Source organism: Eucyclogobius newberryi, unplaced genomic scaffold, assembly GCF_026437365.1.
Source record: "Eucyclogobius newberryi isolate DKJ021-1_F unplaced genomic scaffold, fEucNew1.0.hap1 SCAF_11, whole genome shotgun sequence".
In the NCBI taxonomy this organism is placed as follows: Eukaryota; Metazoa; Chordata; class Actinopteri; order Gobiiformes; family Gobiidae; genus Eucyclogobius; species Eucyclogobius newberryi.
Genome location: NW_027315735.1, coordinates 9,357,750 through 9,381,165, shown reverse-complemented (window position 1 = coordinate 9,381,165; position 23,416 = coordinate 9,357,750). Strand labels below are relative to the sequence as shown.

At 42.1% G+C, this 23,416-nt stretch overlaps 1 pseudogene; it reads right to left on the bottom strand.

The window, feature by feature from the left end:
* Positions 1 to 3,346: 3,346 nt before the first annotated feature.
* LOC140348523 (uncharacterized) lies at positions 3,347 to 21,095 on the bottom strand (annotated as a pseudogene).
* Between the last annotated feature and the right edge of the window lie 2,321 nt (positions 21,096 to 23,416).

The window sequence follows — 23,416 nt, the reverse complement described above, 5'->3', positions numbered from 1 at the left end:
CTTATTATATCGCTCGGATTTTAGTGGCTGTGCGTCGGCTTTATTGCTGAGTTGTTGAGATAATACACAGTAACAATCATTGGAGGGTGGAAAATGAAAAACAAGTCAAACAAATCAAATAAAAGCAAAAGTAATATTTTCTATTGTGGTGATGGTTGGAGTCTGTAGAATCATACTAAATCATACTAAAATGCTTTTTGACAATCACACTTGAGTGTTAAGTACTGGATATCCACAAACACTTTCATCTACTGCAGTTAATGGTTACAATTGCCCTGTTTCCATTCTCACACACAAGTATATTCCATCCTAGACCTTATGACCAAACGGAACTACTTATGGAACTACAAATACTGCGCTTGTTTCACACAGTATTTGTTTCTGCACACGTGTGTCTGTGGTGCAGAGCACAGATGCCCGACCTGATGAAACAGAAAGTCCATGCAGAGGAGCCAAGTCACAGAGGCTAAAGTGAGGCAAAATGATTCGACCTCCGTGAAGAATCATGTGCAGAGCTGCAGAGTCACAGCGCTCAAAACAACACAAGTAAAACCAACACTGGCCTCACGTCACACTTTTACAAACACGTGTAGATGTTTCTATGTGATGTGACATACAACATTCATTCATAGCTACGGTTACAGTTCTGATTTAAAGATTCTACAAATTCATGCAATGTTTTGTGCTTTTTCTTTTCAAGCTGTGACGTTTCTGTGGACAACCAACATGAACCCCTCAATATTACATTCAGAAATTAAATTGTAAATCAGGGGTGCCCTCACCTTTTCGGCTGATGAGCTACTTTTAAATTCATCAAAGATCAACCAATAGATTTAGATTATAATTTTGTAATTTTCAATTGACAATATTTAAAATATATTTATTATAGTTTAAACATAATTCATTATATATGAATGTGTGATATATAAAACTAGCCCATTTAATAATCTGTTAGAACGGCCCAGTCAAAGTCCAGAACTAAATCTAATCAAGAAACTGGCAAGATCTGAAAACAGCTGTTCACAAACGCTCTCCGTCAAATGTGACTGAGCTTGAGCTGTTTTGCAAAGAAGAATGGGCAAACGTGTCAATCTGTGAGTGAGTAAAGCTGGTGGAGACAAACCCCAATAGACTCGCAGCTGTAACTGTGGAGAAAGGCGGCTTCACAAAGTATAGACTCACGGCGGCTGAATACTTTTGAACAATGCACTTCTCTTTTCTTTAAAAAAAAATAATAATGGAAAAAATAGAAACTTTTCCTTTCACTTCACTTCATTATGTGCCACTTTATCAAAAAAAAATGCCAATACAATTTAGTACGTTTGTGGTCGTGGTGTGACAAAATGAGGAAAGGTTCCAGGAGTGTGAATGCGTTTGCAAGCCACTGTATATGTATTCTCAAAGTAATGCAAACAAACGCCTGCTTAAGTCCAGGGGGTATGTGCATGTGCGATGAGCAGTAATGTGTGGTGCATTGTACTTTAAAGGGAGTAAGAACAAGAGTGCGCGGGGCAGAGACAGGTGTCGCCAGCTGGAAACAGAAAGAGAGAATGTAAAGGGCTGACACCACAAGGCAGCACCACACTCCACCCAAGCACAACATTATAATAATAGTAACGTATTTTCCGAACTATAAGTCGCACCTTTTTCATATTTTTGGCCGGGGTGCGACTACTTATACTTATACCTATACTCCGGAGCGAAAGTCGCTCCTGAGTACAAGTATAAGTGATTTTATTGTTATTTTTATATTATTTGTTATTTTCACACTTGCAACCGCATTTCATACTCCAGTGTGACTTGAATATGTTTTTTTTCTTCTCTATTCTGCAATTTTTGGCTGGTGAAACTTTTACTCCAGTGCGACTTATAGTCCAGTAAATACGGTATATTTGTAACAACATGGGTGTATCGTGAATGTGCTGAATTGTGTTGTCCCTTTACAAATAAGTCAAATAAGAAATAAGTATGGTACAATTTGTTAAAACCAAGTCCCACTCCTAACATAGACTAAACCAGAGCCTGAATCTGGACCAACGATTCTTTTTGGATATCAAATTATCCAGCAATAATTTTTTTTGATTGATCAGTTAGGTTAGATTGCTAAAAGCCTGTAAATGTGAGCTTTTTATTCGATTAGACCCAGATGAAGCTAAAATGATGCCGCTTGCAGATGTCCTGATGTATTAACAAAAGAAACACAACATGGTTCCTGTGTGTGAATCATAAAACCTCTTCTTTCAGCTTATGGCTTGTTTTTGAGTTGTTGTGTATTTCAGAAAATATTTTTTTAATTTCATAGATTAGTTGAAAATTATCTCTACAAGCAATTGATTAATTGTGATAAAACAAATCTACCTACTACAGCCTTATGTGGCCATTTCTGCTTGCCAATGGCCGCTCTCTTGTCAGCTCTCGGAAGCTAAGCAGGACAGGGCCTGGTTAGTATTTGGATGGGAGACCATTGGAACACCAGGTGCCACAGTGGGGCGCTAGAGTAAATGTGGTTATGTCCTTAGGCAAGATACTTCGCTCACACATTGCCTAGTAACGTGCCTTGAGGGTGGAAAAGCGCTATATAAATACACTGTAATAATAATAACATAATAAACCAGCTTGACCAGCTCTAATGTGAGACTTTATGAGCTCAGAACATGTCAAACGGTCCAAACATGGCGAGCGTGCTGTCACAGTGATTCTCCGCTCGGCTGCCGGCTCTGACACAGTGAGGGCCGCACCTCAGCTGTGTTTGTGCCGCTGTGATCTGCCCCCGGAGAGCTGTTCCATTACAGCGTTAGCCGCCTTATTTCCGCTTAAGACTCCTCTGCACAACAGCCCGGCGTCTCCCAGGACTGTCGCCTGATCCCCGCGCTCCCCGAGAAGGCTGGGCTGCTCCACATGGCTGAGCAGGAATAATGAGCGGCGCGTCAGGGGAGGTTCACCCACCCTCCTCACCAGGCTGCCATCATGTGCCAATTACCAGTGTGTAAAACATCCTCTGCTACTCACAACACATAATTCATTTGGAAGATTTTGAGTCATTATTTGATGAGCTCCTTCAACTCCAATCATTGGAAAGCAGAGGGGAGCGTGCCAATATCAGACAACTAGTGAGGACGAGACGCACATCCTGTGCCTACTGTTTCTCCTCATCCTCCTGCTGTTTCTCCTAATTCTTCTACTGTTTCTCCTCATTCTCCTGCTGTTTCTCCTCATTCTCCTGCTGTTTCTCCTCATTCTTCTGCTGTTTCTCCTAATTCTTCTACTGTTTCTCCTCATTCTCCTTCTGTTTCTCCTCATCCTCCTGCTGTTTCTCCTCATTCTTCTGCTGTTTCTCCTAATTCTTCTACTGTTTCTCCTCATTCTCCTTCTGTTTCTCCTCATCCTCCTGCTGTTTCTCCTCATTCTTCTGCTGTTTCTCCTAATTCTTCTACTGTTTCTCCTCATTCTCCTTCTGTTTCTCCTCATCCTCCTGCTGTTTCTCCTCATTCTTCTGCTGTTTCTCCTAATTCTTCTACTGTTTCTCCTCATTCTCCTTCTGTTTCTCCTCATCCTCCTGCTGTTTCTCCTCATTCTTCTGCTGTTTCTCCTAATTCTTCTACTGTTTCTCCTCATTCTCCTTCTGTTTCTCCTCATCCTCCTGCTGTTTCTCCTCATTCTTCTGCTGTTTCTCCTAATTCTTCTACTGTTTCTCCTCATTCTCCGTCTGTTTCTCCTCATTCTCCTGCTGTATCTCCTCATTCTCATACTGTTTCTCCTCATCCTACTGTTGTTTCCCCTCTTACTCCTGCTGTTTCTCCTCATACTCCTGCTGTTTCTCCTCATTCTCCTTCTGTTTCTCCTCATTCTCCTTCTGTTTCTCCTCATTATCCTTCTGTTTCTCCTCATACTCCTGCTGATTATCCTCATCCTCCTAATGTTTCGCCTCATCCTCTTGCTGTTTCTCCTCATACTCCTGCTGTTTCTCCTCATTCTCCTTCTGTTTCTCCTCATTCTCCTTCTGTTTCTCCTCATTCTCTTTCTGTTTCTCCTCATTCTCCTGCTGATTCTCCTCATCCTCCTAATGTTTCGCCTCATTCTTCTGCTGTTTCTCCTAATTCTCCTTCTGTTTCTCCTCATTCTCCTGCTGATTCTCCTCATCCTCCTAATGTTTTGCCTCATCCGCTTGCTGTTTCCCCTCATCCTCCTGCTGTTTCTCCTCATCCTCCTGCTGTTTCTCCTCATACTCCTGCTGTTTCTCCTCATTCTCCTTCTGTTTCTCCTCATTCTCCTTCTGTTTCTCCTCATACTCCTGCTGATTCTCCTCATCCTCCTAATGTTTCGCCTCATCCTCTTGCTGTTTCTCCTCATACTCCCGCTTTTTCTCCTCATTCTCCTTCTGTTTCTCCTCATTCTCCTGCTGATTATCCTCATCCTCCTAATGTTTCTCCTCATTCTTCTGCTGTTCCTCCTAATTCTCATACTGTTTCTCCACATCCTCCTTCTGTTTCTCCTCATCCTACTGCTGTTTCTCCTCATTCTTCTGCTGTTTCTCCTCATTCTCATACTGTTTCTCCTCATTCTCCCGCTTTTTCTCCTCATTCTCCTTCTGTTTCTCCTCATTCTCCTGCTGTTTCTCCTCATCCTCCTGCTGTTTCTCCTCATTCTTCTGCTGTTCCTCCTAATTCTCATACTGTTTCTCCACATCCTCCTGCTGTTTCTCCTCATCCTACTGCTGTTTCTCCTCATTCTTCTGCTGTTCCTCCTAATTTTCATACTGTTTCTCCACATCCTCCTGCTGTTTCTCCTCATCCTACTGCTGTTTCTCCTCATTCTTCTGCTGTTCCTCCTAATTCTCATACTGTTTCTCCACATCCTACTGCTGTTTCTCCTCATCCTCCTGCTGTTTCTCCTCATTCTTCTGCTGTTCCTCCTAATTCTCATACTGTTTCTCCTCATCCTACTGCTGTTTCTCCTCATCCTCCTGCTGTTTCTCCTCATTCTCCTGCTGTTTCTCTTCATACTCCTGCTGTTTCTCCTCATCCTCCTGCTGTTTCGCCTCATCCTCTTGCTCTTTCTCCTCATTCTCCTGCTGTTTCTCCACATCCTCCTGCTGTTTCTCCTCATCCTACTGCTGTTTCCCCTCACCATCCTTCTGTTTCTCCTCATTCTCATACTGTTTCTCCTCATTCTCATACTGTTTCTCCTCCTGTTTCTCCTCATTCTCATACTATTTCTCCTCATTCTCATACTGTTTCTCCTCCTGTTTCTCCTCATTCTCCTTCTGTTTCTCCTCATTCTCATACTGATTCTCCTCATCCTCCTGCTGTTTCGCCTCATTATGCTGCTGTTTCTCATCCTCCTGCTCATTCTCCTCATCCTCCCGCTGTTTCCTCTCATCCTCCTGCTGTTTCGCCACATTGTCCTGCTGCTTCTCCTCATTCTAGTGCTCTTTCTATCATCCTCCTGCTGTTTTCCCTCATCCTCTTGCCGTTTCTCCACATTCTTCTGCTGTTTTCCCTCATCCTCTTGCCGTTTCTCCACATTCTTCTGCTGTTTTTCCTCATCCCTCTGCGGTTTCTTCTCATTCTCATACTGTTTCTCCTCATTCTCCTGCTGATTCTCCTCATCCTCCTAATGTTTTGCCTCATCCTCTTGCTGTTTCCCCTCATCCTCCTGCTGTTTCTCCTCATTATTCTGCTGTTTCTCCTCATTCTCCTTCTGTTTCTCCTCATTCTCCTTCTGTTTCTCCTCATTCTCCTGCTGTTCTCTTCATTCTCTTGCTGTTTCTCCTCATTCTCCTTCTGTTTCTCCTCATTCTCATACTTTTTCTCCTCATCCTACTGCTGTTTCTCCTCATCCTCCTGCTGTTTCGCCTCATCCTCTTGCTGTTTCTCCTCATCCTACTGCTGTTTCTCCTCATCCTACTGCTGTTTTTCCTCATTCTCCTTCTGTTTCTACTCATTCTCCTTCTGTTTCTCCTCATTCTCATACTGTTTCTCCTCATACTCCTGCTGTTTCTCCTCATTTTCATACTGTTTCTCCTCATTCTCATACTGTTTCTCCTCCTGTTTTTCCTCATTCTCCTTCTGTTTCTCCTCATCCTGCTGTTTCTCCTCATTCTCATGCTGTTTCTCCTCATTCTCCTTCTGTTTCTCCTCATCCTTCTGTTTTTCCTCATTTTCATGCTGTTTCTCCTCATCCTCCTACTGTTTCTCCTCATTCTCCTGCTGTTTCTCCTCATTCTCCTTCTGTTTCTCCTCATCCTTCTTTTTTTCCTCATTTTCATGCCGTTTCTCCTCATCCTCCTACTGTTTCTCCTCATCCTCCTGCTGTTTCTCCTCATCATCCTGCTGTTTCTCCTCATCATCCTGCTGTTTCTCCTCATCCTCTTGCTATTTCTCCTCATTCTCATGTGGTTTCTACTCATCATCCTGCTGTTTCTCCTCATCATCCTGCTTTTTCTCATCATCATCCTGCTGTTTCTCCTCATCCTCCTACTTCTCCTATTTCTCCTCATCTTTCTCATGGTGTTTCTTTATAAGCATAAGCAGCAGAACTGAGGATACATTTCCATCACACAGCGTTCATTATCTGTGAGAGGTTTGAAAGTGTCCTCTGGCTCCAGAGTGGTTCTTCAAAACGGATCTCTGCACTGGGTCCATGCAGATAAATCTAATGGAAATCCTAATGAAACTTTGATGATGTAATAAATTGTGTAATTCATGTGTTTAGAGAGCTGGGCTTATTGCACCACAAGGAACTAGAGCCTTTTTATTTTCCATTATAAATGCATTCACACTAGACATTAGGAAGCATGAGTTAATGTCCAAATGTTAACTTTAAAGAGTGGGGAACTGAGAAAACTGAAAAGTATCCAGTTATTTTGAGTGACTAGATTTACAACTGCTTTGGATAGAACATCATCAAGATAAAAATGCCATTGGGGTGCTATCCACTCAGCCACTAGACAGAGATTAGTGCTAAATTCTTCTAAAGCCCCTGATTTACAGGAACAAATTATACAATGTATTTACACCCAGTCAACAATAAGAACAATTCACAAGGTCCACTCTCTGACCCAAACACTTGCAACAGCACACATGAACAATACAACCACAGAATGAGTATGACGCATGTACAAAAACATGTCTTTTATAAGGTAATAAGTTATGTGACGAAAATAATGACTATCCATTAAAAAATACAAATTTACATGTGAGTGGTATTGCTTGTCATAAACACACAACAAAAAGGTGCTACAATGGGCTTATTACAAAGGGAAGCAAGCTTGTGTTGTCATTGCTGCAAGTCAGAATATTTTGACGTAGGTTGTTTGATGTCAACCCTGCTTAATTTAAATGAATGTGATCATTGTATTCACATTTTTGCACTCAGCCATTGGGTAAGTATGAATCCTGTGCTGGCTTCAGTTCAGGCCAGTAAAAGCTGTTAGATGTAGAGAGAGGCGACAGGAGACTGAGCTGCACTCATGGAGCTGCCCTGCAGAAACACCACCTCCTGTCTGCTCTTCTGAATCCTCTGATTGAAGTTACAGTTACAGAGTGTGTTATGCCAAGTGCTCTGTGGGAGTGAAGGTGTTGTGAGGCTCTGCTGCAGCCCTCCTGCCCTGCCTCAGACGCTGTGAATATCATTTATTTTCATCATTCTAAATCAACGTTATGAGATGGATGTACAGACAGCCCTGGAGCAGAGTTCCACGGAAACAGATGGTGACAGATGGTCCAAACACAGAGTCCAGTCTGCTCTCAGAACATTCACAAGAACATGCAGAGGAACAACCAGGAACAGGTTTAAGAGCTGATTTCTGGAGTTCCCAGAAAATTGAAATGTCATGTAAACTATTCAATGTGAGTAATCTGATTTCTTTCTGATTGTTCACACCTGTGCAGCTTTTGACAAGAAAATGATGTAAAATACTGATTAAAAGATTTTTATTTTATTTTATGATTTTTATTTTTTATTTTCCTTCAAAGACGTTGGTGTAATCCCTCATTCTTCCAAGAGTGTTCAATTGTAGAAACAAATCAGCTGTCATCTGGACACTTACAAAAAAGAATACATTTTGACTTGCATCCAAAAGTCATTCTCAATATGTGGATCTAGTCTGAGAACTTGTATCCTACTCTGGGCTGTGTAAGCCTTGCCCACTGGGCGGAGCCTCCTGATGATAGCCTTGTTTAACTATTTCAGAATCAGGATAAGGTTTATTTCCATTGTCAATGAACAAAATTCACAAACAGAGGAACTTGTCCTGGTGATTCTTAACACAAACAGCAAAACAACAATGAATACAAAACAATGAACAATGAATAGCTACCATATATATAAATAATAAGTAAGAATAAAGTTTAAATAAAGTTAAAAATAGGCTTGATATGTACAAACATTTACAGTTGTACAGATATAAATATGTAGTGCAATACGAAGTGAACAGTGCAGTGAGTGCAAGGTGCTTAGGCAATGTTCATGAGTCAGAAAAAAACTGCCCCTGTGGCGGGATGTTCTGGTAGCCTCCTGCCTGAGGGGAGTGGTTAGAATAGTCCAGGTCCAATGTGATCCGACCTGGGGCCAGCGAGCTGACAGGGGTCAGCTCCCCTGCGCAGTGTCTTAAGGTGGCCGGAGGGACATCGTCTGGTCCAGCAGCTTTTCGAGGGTTGGAATTCCGAAATAGTGGTGGAGGGGGTGTCAAATCTACAGTATAAGTAGTTGAGTTGCTGGGCCAGTTTTCTGTCATCTGCAGAAGGGGGCTCTAGGCTTGTAGTTGGTGAGAAGCCGGAGCCCACTCACACAGAGGCGGGGTTGTTGTTGGAGAACTGCTGCTTCAGACGCGTATTGTACTGAGATCTAGCTCTCGACACCTTCCTGCTAAATCCGTACTTGGCATCTTTGTAGCGCTCTCTATCACCAGCCCTGTGAGCTGCCTCCTTCTGCTGCCTCAACTGCCTCAGTTTTGGTGTGAACCAGGGTTTGTCAATGAAATTTCCCCATGTGTGGACAATTATCTTATCTTATCATTCACTGTCCTATACTAAAAATAAAAATAAACATAATTTCAAAAGTGACCGGGGACTAAGCATAAAAAAACTGGTCACACATTGCCTAAAGACTAAACCTCAGGCTCACAACTACCATCATTTCCGGGTATAGCGCTCTCCTGAATATAAACCGCACCAACAAAATTTACAAGGAAAAAATAAATTGTATATAAACAGACCGCACCTGTCAATAAACCGCAGGTGCCCACATTGTAACATGAGATATTTACGCATAAATATAGTACACAGGATGAGTTGGATTGTAATAAAACACATTGTAGCTGTCCCTACTGTTCCTTCTGTCCCTCCTGTCCCCTCTGTCCTTGATTACTCTGTGTGAGCTGATTTACCTGTGTCTGTCTTCACTTCTGGTTCATCTGAGCTCGTACTTATCAAGTGAGTGTTATGTTGTAACATGAGATATGTACACATAGCTATGTTCCAGAGTAATGATGCACATGTTGTCTTTTGACCCGTGTGTCAGGTCTGGCCAAGAAAGTTTAATTTCAATGCTGATTCTCTTCCGCATTAGACTAGTTTCTCTGTGAATATGAGTCTGATTGCAATAAAATACAGCGTTTTGAAGCTTAAAATACAGAGAACAAGAGGGGACCACAGTCCAATGACGTCTTCTTCTTCAAATCAAATCAAATCAATTTATTTTTGTAAGGCCCAAAATCACAACAACAGTTGCCTCTGAGGGCCACAGGGAGAAATGAATCAACAATGTCTGTGGTGGCGATGGAGTCAGACAATGTCTGTGGTGGCGATGAAGTCAGACAATGTCTGTGGTGGCGAGGGACGATGTCCCAGGGTCCTCTGTCCTTAGACTCTCCTTCTCGGCCAGGAAAAACTACAAAAAAAACCTCTTTGGGAAAAAAGCTTAGAAACCTGGAGGAGTTCCAGTGAAGGAGAGATCCGACTCTCACAGACGGACAGACGGACACGAGGAGACTGGAGCTGGACCCACTCTTCAGGCAGAAGAGGGACCGTCTGAGTCGAGCTGGACCCACTCTTCAGGCAGATGAGGGACCGTCTGAGTCGAGCTGGACCCACTCTTCAGGCAGAAGAGGGACCGTCTGAGTCGAGCTGGACCCACTCTTCAGGCAGAAGAGGGACCGTCTGAGTCGAGCTGGACCCACTCTTCAGGCAGAAGAGGGACCATCGGAGGCGAGCTGGACCCACTCTTCAGGCAGATGAGGGACCGTCGGAGGCGAGCTGGACCCACTCTTCAGGCAGAAGAGGGACCGACTGAGGCGAACTGGAGCCACTCTTCAGGCAGATGAGGGACCGTCCACACAGGGCAGGGACCACTTCACCAGGGGAGGGGCATCTGGGTCCACAGGTCCTCAGGAGTGAGAGAAAGAAAAGAAGGCGGTGAACAGTTTGCAAGTGGAATCAAAAAATAAATATTGTTTGATAGCATAAGTAGTCAGAAGAAGAAGAGGATAGTGCTCAAGCTGTCATACTTCCCCCAGCACAGTTACTCCTAGGGCAGCGTAGCTGAAGCTGTGGGTTTATCTTTCTGTTCCTAACTACTCTGACCATAAGCGATTTCGAAGAGGAACGTTTTAAGCCTGGACTTAAATGAAGAGACTGTGTCAGCATATTTAACATGGGTCGGGAGCTGATTCCATAACACAGGAGCTTGGTAGCTAAACGCTCTACCTCCTACAGTACTTTTAGAGACTCTTGGCACCACCAGAAGGCCAGCATTCTGAGAGCGAAGAGCTCTGTTTGGATGATATGGTTCTATAGCATCTTTGAGGTAGGATGGGGCCATGTCATTTATGGCTTTGTAGGTCAAGAGTAGAATTTTGAATTTGATTCTGGACTCGACGGGGAGCCAGTGAAGAGACTTCAGCACTGGCGTAATGTGCTCTCTTCTTTTTGTTCCTGTTAGTAATCTTGCTGCTGCATTTTGAACCAGTTGAAAGCTTTTTATGGAGCTTTTAGGACACGCTGCAAGCAGGGAGTTACAGTAGTCTAATCTAGTCGTTACAAATGCATGGATAAGTTTTTCGGCATCACTTTTAGGCAGGATTCTTCTGATTTTGGCTATGTTGCGCAAATGGAAATAGGCTGTTTTACAAGCTTGATTTATATGAGCTTTAAATGAGAGCTCCTGGTCAAATAAGACTCCAAGGTTTCTTACAGTAGAACTGGAGGCTACACTGACATTGTCCAGTGTGACTATCTGCTCAGATAGAGCGTCTCGTAGATGCTTAGGGCCAAGCACAATGACCTCGGTTTTTTCAGGGTTAAGAAGCAGGTAGTTTAGTGTCATCCAGGTTTTTATCTCCTTCACACAAGTACTAAGTCTGTCTACTTGATCGCTCTGATCAGGTTTCATTGATAAATACAGCTGAGTGTCATCTTCATAGCAGTGGAAGTTAATGTCATGCTTTCTGATAATGTTGCCTAACGGCAGCATATAAAGAGTAAACAGAATTGGACCGAGTACCGAACCCTGTGGCACACCGTAAATTACTTTAGAGCTTGGTGAGGAGCTCTGGTTTACATTAACAAATTGGAACCTATCAGATAGATAGGATTTAAACCAGCTGAGGGCTGTTCCTCCAACACCTACATCACATTCTAACCTCTGCAGTAGAATGTTGTGGTCAATGGTGTCAAACGCTGCGCTGAGGTCCAACAGAACCAGGATTGAGACCAGTCCATCGTCAGCGGCTAATAACAAATCATTTGTGACTTTAACTAGTGCAGTTTCAGTGCTGTGGTGGGCTCTGAACCCTGACTGGAAAACTTCAAATAAGTTATTGTCCTGCAGGTGGCGACAAAGCTGTTTTACTACAACTTTTTCAAGGATTTTAGAGACGAAGGGAAGATTTGAAATAGGTCTGTAGTTTACCAATAGGTCGGGATCTAGATTAGGCTTTTTCAGAAGAGGTTTAATGACTGCATGTTTGAAGGACTGTGGAACATAGCCACTTTCTAGTGAAGTATTTATTATATTAAGAATAGAGTCTATAATTAGGGGGAGAAAGTCTGAGGAGTCTGCTTGGAATGGGGTCTAGGACACAAGTTGAGCTTTTAGAGGACATAATGGCTGAAGTTATCTCTGCTTGATCAACAGCTGTGAACCTTTCTAGGTTTACAGGTGGATTTATATGGGACGTTAGATTTACAGCTTGGGCTAGTTCAGGGCTAATAGCGGGGGTAATTTCATCTAATTTATCTCTGATTGTTTTTATTTTATTATTAAAAAATAGGAGGAAATCATCAGAGCTGAGTGTAGCTGGGATTGAGGGCTCTACTGCACTGTGACAGTTTGTTAGCCTAGCTACAGTGCTGAAAAGGAATTTAGTGTTACTTTTGTTGACTTGGTTGGTTTGGGCCTTACGCAGAGCCTGCTTATAGGACAGCAGGCAACTTTTCCATGCTTTTAGGGATTCTTCGGTGTGAGAGCGACGAAATAATCCCTCTAACTTTCTAACTTTTTGTTTATGTGAACGCAGTTCTTGGTTGTACCATGGGGAGGCGCGCTTTGGCCTAATGACCTTCTGTTTTAACGGCGCGACAACGTCAAGAGCAGACTTCAGAGAATTCATGGTCAAGTCGACACATTGATCACTTAAACTGGGACTAAAACTGTTCTCAGCAGGATCACATGACATGTCACTGAATATTGGCTCTATTATTTCTTTGAATTTTGAGATAGATTTTTCAGATATTGTCCTTTTCATTATAACTTTATTTTGTGGGACTGGATGATCTTTAAGAATAAACTGAAAGGTAATTAGGAAATGATCTGACAATATAGGGTTTTGAGGGAGGACACTGAGGTCACTAATCTCTGTTCCATACGTTAGGACAAGATCCAGAGTGTTCTTGTGAGTGTGAGTCGGTTTATTTACATTCTGAGTGAAACCAATGCTGTCTAACAAGGCGCTGAAGGCATTACTGAGAGCGTCATCACTCATGTTCACGTGGATATTAAAGTCTCCAACTATAACTATTTTATCCCAGGCTAACACTAGGTTTGATATAAAGTCAGAAAACTCTGTTAAAAACTCTGAGTAGGGACCAGGAGGTCGGTAGATAACTATGAACAAAACTCCTTTTTGGTTTTTCATATTTGGACATGTGATTGACAGCATAAGGCTTTCAAATGAGTGAAATGCATTGTTAGTTTTAGGGCTCATGAGTAGGCTTGAGTGGGAGATCACTGCCACACCACCACCTCGGCCTGTGCTCCTGGCAGTCTGAAAGTTAACATGGCTGGGTGGGGTGGACTCATTTAGTCTGACGTAGTCGTCTTGTTAAAGCCACGTTTCAGTTAGAGCTAGAAGATCTATGTTATAGTCACTAATTAATTCATTAACTAAGAGCGATTTGGAGGAAATTGCTCTAATGTTTAGCAGTCCACATTTTACGTGTTTATTCATTTGTGTATTTGTGATTGTTATTTTCCTTAAGTTATTTGGTCTGACGCCTGAAATATTTTTTCTGAGATGTGACTTTTTGGCATTATTTGTACGAGGGACACGAGGGACACGAGGGACACACACAGTCTCTATCTGTCTTGAATCTGAACACTTCACATGTAACAGAACGGGCGAGAGTTCAGCGACAGAGGAGCGTCTTGAACTGCTGCTCTGCACCTGGGGCTCATCCCTAGATGGTCACTTAACACGACTAAGACTATCGGTCAAATTCCGAACTTATCTTCAGCGTGTCAAACATTTGCTCTTCCTGCCAGAGTGCCCCCTGGGGCCATTTGCCAGTAGAAATATAAATTAACTGCAGGGTTCAAAGCTTGAGCAAAAAAGTATCTGCTTAAAGTCCAAAAATGACAGTAATTTTAAATTGTCTACTCTATGTCACTTATGCCACTAAGCCTATTTTGGAAATAATTATTTTATTTCAATTAAAAATATTGCACAGCTGTGCAGACCTCTGTGGAGCCTTTTGATCAGAATAGGAAATACAAATCCCGTTCTTTCTATGAGCAGGGTCACCTCTCCACAGATCTGACCTGTAACTGGGTCTGGAGGGGCCACTGCTTGTTTCCATGGAGATGTCGAATGCTATACAGAACAGTCAAGGCAAGAGATCAGTTCAAGCACCTCCACCAGAAAAAGTCCACACATTGTGCAGCTTTAAAATCAGAACCTTCCACGATAAAACATAAAACTGCAGATGCTTCAGTCAGTTGCAGGTAAAGTTAAATGTCATTTCTTTCATAACTTTGGAGAACATAAATTCATTTCATTGATTTCAATCTAAAGCCTGTCTTCTCCTCCTGCTCTTCTGCTACTGTTTTGTCCTCTTTTCCCTTCTCGTTCTAATAACCAAATAAACAAACATGAAAGTTCTGACTTGAATTCAGGCCTCATTCAGTCACCAAAATATTGTGTTTCCAGTGCATAATACACCTACTATTATCTAAATCTGATGCATTTCATAACGACATGTTAAAATGTGGCCTAGAGGCACAGATAAGTGTAATAAATGCAGTAAAAGCTGAGGATAAGCCGTAATTTGTTTATTTTTGAGCTTTAGCTTTAGCCACAGCTCAAAGACTTCAACCTCCTTTGGTATTCAAGTTATTGTTATAGGTCACTGCAGATGGCATGCGTGTGCACATGCATCACCCTTCGACCCTCAACTACCTGCCCATTCGCTTTAGGCAGGGAGGTCATCAAAATCCAACCACCCAACCACCATGTTATTATATTGTACAGTAAAAAGTGTGACCTATTTTTTATTCACGTTTATGACTAAATCCTCCTTCTAAATCTAGGTTTAAAGATATACAACAAAGACATGTTATATTCAAATATTCGCCTCTGGTAATTGCTGGAGTGTCCTCTGAAGTCCACGTACCACTGGTTGGGAAACAATGCTCTTATCCTGCTGCTAATAAAAATGTACCAAGATAATGCTTTTTTTTCTCATCTTTCTCTGCCCTCCTCCTCTCTGTAATCAGCACATCTTTTGTTCCTATAACTTGGGGGTGATAATAAAAGAGTTTGTTGCACCATGTCCGCAGCGGTTGTAAAAAGAAGAAATCATTATTGTGAAAATGAGATTGCTCAAAGGTATGAATCCAAATGATCTTCATAGGATTGGTCTTATGAATCCTTCTGAACCGCTTCCTACTCTCATTACAGACCACGTCCTCGTGCCAGAAAAAGAACAGCAGACTTGGATATTTTTTCCATTTTCCAAATAAATTTTATTTTTGCCGTAACCCTACCAACATTTTTCAAGTGGGTAGGTAGGTAGGTAAATTATTTCTTTGTTTACTTTTAAGGCAAAAGAAATATCCAAATTAATTGTAACCCCACCAACATTTTACAAGTAAGTAGGTAGGTAGGTAGGTAGGTAGGTAGGTAGGTCAATTCTTTTTTTTTTTTTTACTTTGAAGGCATAAACAAATCCAAATTTGTATAAAAAATCCACCCATTTAATGATAACTAACTCCACTTTGTTTGAATGTTCGGACAGAACAGCAATCAATCTCCTCTTTTTCACCTCCAAGTCCACTAGCACATCACGCCACGTCTGTCCTAAAACCATCAACTTATTCTTAATTCTCACTCTGTTTACTCGCTTCGACCGATCTGTCACCGACACACTGAACCGCACTGAACATGTTGTAGCCATTTTTTGATTCTGCCAGTGACCGCCAGGGGTCAGGCTTCAACATTCAATGAGACGTTCTCCGTTCCTGTTAAGTTTCTTCTTTGAAAAAACTGTCGGTGAGTTGGCGAGATATAAGAGAAAAGAAATATTTGGCAAAATTTTGACAAAATGCAGATTTTTTTTTTTTGTCGGCTATTTTTTTTATCAAGTCGGTCGGGTTTCAGCAAACAGACATTTTTTTGCCTTAGCAGTTTTCTCAATGAAGCAATTCTTAGCTCATCAGTTGATGGTACGGATGGGACAGTTCCTTTTGCAATACATCAGTCATGATTTCAATATTATCTTAAATATTGTTTGGGAGCCAAACAAATGTTTCTATTAATTTGCTGTATAAATCAGAGTGTTTCAATAAATTACAATTGCATTATGCATTCATGTAGACTGTGGACAATTGGGGTTTGAGCTATAGCTCTATGTTTAAAAATAATAATTGGTGCTTTGCGGTGGTACAACAGGGAAGGGTCTTCAACCTACTTCCACTGAGGCGTCGTGGGTTTGATTACAGCTCTCCACCTTTTTCTGAATGTCTATACCCCCTCTCTTTCTCCATGCCACACTACAACTGTCCTGTCAAATAATGCCTTCAGGCCATAAAGACCTTTTTTTTTTAAATGATATAATAATTATGTCTCATAAGGAGCACGTGTGTTCATGACGTCTTTTACAAATAGGCTGTTAGACACACAATTACCATCAGACCATTCTATTTTGTGCATTTTATTTTGTCGGATCATTTATTTGACTAAAGTCTGTACTTGTCCTGATTCTGTCTCAATAATAATAAAAAACACAGCTTTTATCTCCACAATTTTACTACAAAACAAATTATACCAAGTAAAAGGTGTTTAAACGGGTTGTTTTTTAAGGAACACTTGGAACATAATGTGTTAATTGTGCTTTTCTGAGATTCACGATGCGTGTGAATTAAGAGCGCCTTAAATTAATGAATCGGAAAGCCAAAAACAGTCTTAGAGATTTAAAAGTCCATATTTTAATCATAGCTGGGTCAATTTATGTAAACCAAAAAGTGATAGATTTTTTTTTTTTTAACTTTTTTTTAGAAAATAGCTGCAGTAAGTCTGCTGTTTACTTCCTCTGTCTGTAAAAGTAAACCAAAATGACCCAAGCTGACCAAAGTCAGGCAAACCAGTGTCTAACGATTCAATACCAATGCATTATTAATTTTATGCCATGAAGTCCTATCAACTGGCAGCATATGTTTGTGCCATGCAAGATGTGCAACAGTTGTAGCTCACCATCACTGATTGTGGAGTGGATGAATAATGCATCATTAAGTGTTCTAAATGCCATCTTTGAGTGATGTTGTAAGAAGCCGATATTTGTCACTCTGCTTCCTTTCCTCTTATTAGTCACTCTATTATTTAGGCTACACTCTTCTTGCTAGCACTTTAAAATAACTACACCATTATTAACTTTACTAAAGCATGAACAAAGACTTTATTCCTAGTGAATAAGCAGTGTAGGAAGAATAATTCAGACTTAGTAACTATTTAAAAATAAATATCCTAACTCCTCAATAAAGTAGTCATAAGCCTGAATCATTCTAAATAAACCATTACTCATTATGAATGAAGTCTTTGTTCATGCTTTAGTAAGGTTATTGAAGGCGTAGTTATTATGAAGTGGTCATTCTTTCTCACAAGACTTTGCACTGACAGATCCCTCAAATATTTGATTAATTCTGTTTTAAGGTTTGGGCTGAGGGAGTAAATGTGCTGTGATGTGGCTGTAATGTGCTGGTCAGCAGGTCGGCCCACCGCAGCCCCCCCCTCTCTCTGACGATCTAACAGGATTTGTGAGTGGCGAGAGGGTAATGAAAAGCACTTCTGGCCCACGGCTCCACACAGGGTTTGGACTTGTGTCTGTAAGTAGGTTAGTCCAGCGTTCCCTCTGCGCCGCTCACACAGTAGATATATGAAAAAAAAATCACCCTTTCATTTCACTGTGTAAATATGAATTTATACCACTCTAAGTAACCATATGAATGTAATGTGGTTAGATTCATATTTATGTATGCTTAGCGCAATAATACCAATTCCATTGCCAATAACAAAATCATATAAATCATATAAGTGTGCCTTTGAGGCCAGAGGATTGCTGGATTTGATGTTGTTTGTGAAATTGAGTGATTAGGAAAAACACATATCCTGCCGTTCTGAACATTTTCTACTGGTTTCCTGGCTGGCTGGCTGGCTGGCTGGCTGGCTATTCTAACATTACTGGTCTATTACTGGTCTTTCAGTCATCTGTTTTATTAAGAGGCCCCAAACACTGCAAAAAGTCCAAAAGAGAGCCCACCCAAGAACACTTAACACTGAGCGTACAAGGGGATCTCTAGGTCCACAGCCCCCAATGATTTACTAGAACAGACCACATTTTTTTCAAGCTTCTTTGGGTCAACAGAAACATCATCTCATCTGCTTAATGATGTCGGGCTACAGATAACTGCACTAACTTAAAATCTCTATGATCCATTCTGAACCCTCATCCACAGTTTGAGAAACTCTAAAGCAGCTTCCTGCTCTTTATAGAACGCTTTCTGCCATAATTACTCACAATACACACACTCACCTGCATTTATAACTTACAGGTTATAGTGGATAGTCTCTGCAAAAATCGACTGCACCGTATTTCAAATACAATGCATTGTGTGCGTTAGTAAGGAAATTAAAACCCATATTTATTTGTCCTTGGCTGGGACACTAGCATTCATTTGGATCACTTTATTTTCGAGTTCAGAGGCCTATATGGCACGCTCTTTGACTCTGTGCATTGCCCGGGGTCGTGTGTGCAGCTCCGGGACGAGACAAAGAGAGGAACATTTGGAGTAATGAGAGGCTGGTAGGACATCTGAAACTGACCACTGATAGAATTGGGATGAAGTGAGTAAGCAAGTTTAACTGTCCAAAAAGAGACATGAATAAACTGCGCAGCGCTGCTGTGTCCTGTGTCACCTGTGAAGGAAACACACTTCATCAAGGCATATGAGACGACAAGGTCAAAGGCACAACCGTTAAGTGCATTCACAAAGACAGAGGGAAAGAATTTGTTTATGAAAAGTCCAGCAGTCCGAGTTACATCATGGAACATCTATTTCACATGAAGTCACTTCAACCGCACAATCAGACTATGGAAGCCCGCCAATAATGTATCTGTGGGAACACTGACATGCGCCACTCAGGACTGGTATGTTTCTGTTTTTAGTGGTTGTTAACAGGCATGCACTTTGTTAGGGTTCATAGGGTTACAAAATAAAGTTTCTCAAATTTGTAAATAATAATAGGCAAATAGTCTGAAAGAGGCTTATCCTTGTAGGTGCTTATGCTGCAGCTTATACACGTAAACAAGGACTGAATATTCACAATGTTATGCACGATTGCATAGAGATGAGTGATGCGATGCGGTCCGTCGCGCTAATAAACAAATGCACATGTAGCAGCGGAGCTGTTGCGTACTTCCACACAAGGTTTGATGGTAGGCGGCTTCTTGAAAAGAACAGGAGGATGGGGAGTGAGTGTGGTGAGTGTGCGCATGCGCATTTTTAAAAAAGGGACTAACAGTTGCTTGAGTTCTCAAATCTCAAATAAACAAAAATCCTCTTATTATTCCTTTAATCTAATTAACTGTGCTGTGATGACAGATGTCTACATATGGAGAACTCTTGGACTGAGACGCCAGTGAGAATCCACTTGACTGGACAAGATCTGGACCCTGCTGGGCTGCGCAAAGAGAGTCTGGCGGCAGGCCAAAATGGGGGAGGCTTACATGTTTTTGTTTAATTCTTAAAAAAAATGTCCCAGACCCGTCAGCTTAAATAGGCAACATCTGCACAAAGCTTCACTGCTATAAATTAAACAGCACAGTCATATCTAAAGAAGCATAAAAAAATATTATTTTATTTTAGTATTTGTCACATTGAAATCACATTGATACAGTTGGATAGCCACTCTATTAGCGCTGCATATTTAGATTTTGACAAAACTCACCTTTACCTCACGGTCTGAACCAAAATAGAAGCCCCTGGAACATGGTGTGGTGGTCAGCTCTCTCCAACAGGGAGAAATTATAGAAGTCGGGAGAGAGTAAATTATTCCCAAGGTTATTTAGCATTGGTGCAATGGTCTCTTAATGCTAATGATCATCATTTCACTCAGCTCCACATGACAGATGTGATTTTCCAAGCGGTAAGGGAAATGTTCCACCCACTCACACACACACACACACAGTCCTAAGGGACCACATGTTTTGTTCCAAGTGTTGTCCTGGGACTTACCAGACAGTTGCATGCTGGAAAATGTAAAACTTCCTCATATACAGTACTGTTTGTTCGGTGCAAGAGTGTCTAAATCCAGCTTACAGCAAATCATTTCCACCGAGTTCTTTGCAAACCCAATCACAACCACAGGCTGTGCTCTAAATATGGATAGAGTCAGACCAGAAGATCGGGGCAGACCTAATATGAGTACTGATACAGAGTTATCATTACTGACCAATGACTGCAATTATAGACAGTTTCATTGTCTGTGTGTGAGGGACTTCACTGGGTGAAAAATAGGGGGGTTGGTCCCGAGAAGAAAGAAAGAATATTAAAGCCGCAAGCGGCATCCGGCGGCCCGCGAGACTCTGTGCGTGAGGGACTTTGTGCGTGAGGGACTCTGTGCGTGAGGGACTCTGTGCGTGAGGGACTCTGTGCGTGAGGGACTCTGTGCGTGAGGGACTCTGTGCGTGAGGGACTCTGTGCGTGAGGGACTCTGTGCGTGAGGGACTCTGTGCGTGAGGGACTCTGTGCGTGAGGGACTCTGTGCGAATCTTTTTAGACTAGTGGAGTTTGCTCAGTCTCCTTAGTTTGAGTCCTCAGTGTGTTTAGTGTGCTCACAGTGTTCAGTGTGCACCTTGTGTTTATTGTGCTCACAGTGCTCCTTGTGTTTAGTGTGCTCACAGTGCTCCTTGTGTTTAGTGTGCTCACAGTGCTCCTTGTGTTTAGTGTGCTCACAGTGCTCCTTGTGTTTAGTGTGCTCACAGTGCTCCTTGTGTTTAGTGTGCTCACAGTGCTCCTTGTGTTTAGTGTGCTCACAGTGCTCCTTGTGTTTAGTGTGCTCACAGTGCTCCTTGTGTTTAGTGTGCTCACAGTGTTCAGTGTGCTCCTTTTGTTTAGTGTGCTCACAGTGCTCCTTGTGTTTAGTGTGCTCAGTGTTCAGTGTGTTCAGATTGCTCTCCTGAGTGACAACACTATGAAGAGGAATAATTATTGTCTGAACAACACCACTTGACTGTGGAGAGCCCACTCACCCAGGCTGTGGGGAATCGGATAGGGTCCCCATGTGCAGTCCAGGGCCCCCAGCTCATGAGTGTGGATCGTATCATACTTGGTGACCCCCGGGGCCGTAACAGGAGCCTTCTGAGAGAGTGTGTTTGATCAGGGCATTAGCAGCCTTTGTCATTCTGATGACTGCAGGCTCTGCTTTAGCGGCGACATTCCACACTGAAACCCAACGTGATCACTGCGCCATGAAATCAATATATCAACATCAAACGTTTGATTGAATGATGAACAATCAACTACATATTTAAAGCCCCACAGCTTTTCAACTAGTTCAACCCGCCCCACATTCATTGATATTGAAATGCAGTGTAATTTGGACTATGGTTTTGATCCAATCTGAAAAAGCACCTGAAAGCTCTTAACTGGTGACAACATGTCAGATCTGCACCTGAGCAATGATGCATTTAACAAATTAATCAGCAAGACTAATAATCATTTAAAAAGAAAGTGGAATTTTGTGTCTTTCTTTCGCATCCTTACTCTCTCCATCTTGCTCACTTCACATCCAGGACAGAGGGGAAAGTAAGAGACAGCTCAGACGTGTTCAGTGTGTGTTAAGCTTCAAAATGCTGTGCGTTTTATAGGGCGTATTTTTGGTGGACAGGGGGGAAACAGGAGTTTGCTGAGCATACCAACCTCAATACAGGATTACTCAAACATGCAGGAATCAATCAAAATACAACTTTGAATAAACTTATACGCACCTACACACACCCTTATGCATGCTAACTAGACACAATTTGAACATCCTCTGTTCCGTTGCCCTAACTCACAGCCTCAGACTGTGCAACTGGAAGGGTAAAAGTCCTGCTGCTGCTGCTGCTGCTGCTACACTACATTCTGTACTCCACATGTTTAAAAGCGTGTGCTGATGTGAGGACAGAGCATAAGGATGCAGCAAAGAGTTCAGAGTGGACCTGTGGCGCTGACAGCTCCTCTGCTCCTCTGTCCAGAGTAGGATGGGTTCAGGAGAGTAAAGCAGCAGTGGAGAATTGACTGACTGGTCCTGTGGGAGACAGTGTTACTGAAGCTAGGGTCTCCAGGGGTCTCCAGGGACCTGAAGGTCTGTGAGCAGTGTGTGACAACTCTGTCACACACTGCTCACACACAGACACAGCCTGCTCATCAACAACACTTTATTTAGGCTTTGTGGAACATCTGTCAGACTAGGAGCACATGGAGATTCTGACAATCTTGATTATGGATTCTGGCTGATTCCATATCATGCAGCTCCGCTCTGCTGCGCCACAGAACGCCTCCATCTGAGGGCACAGACCCTCACTTTTTGGATGTGTTTTGTCTCCTCAGGGTTTCGGTGCACAGGGCTGTAGAGCCCTGAGGAGCTCGAGAAGCGCTTGTGCGGAGAGCTGAGTTTGTGAAATAAAAAGTTAGTAATAAAAACAATAGTATTTTATTCTACAGCGGGAGTGCAGATAACTCGCTCTTCGACTCACGTCACATGAGTTTATACACGTTTTTTCTCCACCACGAGGGTAATTAGGCATTAAACTGTTACAAGATCGAGTCCAGTAAAAGTCTCAACGACATAAAGTGAATGTTAACAGCCCGAGTCAAACTATCAAAGCAACAATTTGTAAAAACATTGATAAGTAATCTGGTCAAAATGAAGTACATGCAGAGTGTATTTACTTTGCACATCCGAACGTGGTTCATGTTCTCTCTTGTTTGGTGCGTTCTGAATTTCGGCGCTTGAGACGGCCAGACTCGAAAATGAACTCGAGCCGCAGTTTGGTCGAACACTGGCGTAGTGGAGTATATCTTATCCTCTTTGTGATACCGCCCCGTGAATAAATAAAAAAGGTACAATACCAGTAAAAACATTTACACAATACATGATGGGTGAAACCGAAGGCACTCTGCCATCCTGTCAACAGCAATGATATACACAATACATAAGAATAACATACACAACACATAACAGTAATAACACACGCACAAAACAGTGTTGGACCCGGCAAGTTTATTTGTAGAGCACAATTTGTACACAAGGCGTTTCAAAGTGCTTCACACACAAAAATGCCTTGAAATCAAAAAGACATGACATAAATCCCCAAAAAGTCCAAGACATAAAAAAGAGAAGAGTGCAAATAGAATATGCATGTGCACTGCTAAAACAAAACTGTATTGCTTAGATTTGAACATTGTCAGAGTAGAACCTGTCTCACATCTTCAGGAAGACTGGTCCAGACTTTAGCTGCATAAAACTGAAAACTCAGATTCCCCATGTTTTGTCCTGACTCTGGCACCAGCAGGAGGCCGGTCCCTAAGGTCCTCAGAGTCCGAGATGGTTCATATGGCACTAACATGTCTGAGATGTACTTTGGCGCTAGGCCATGGAGAG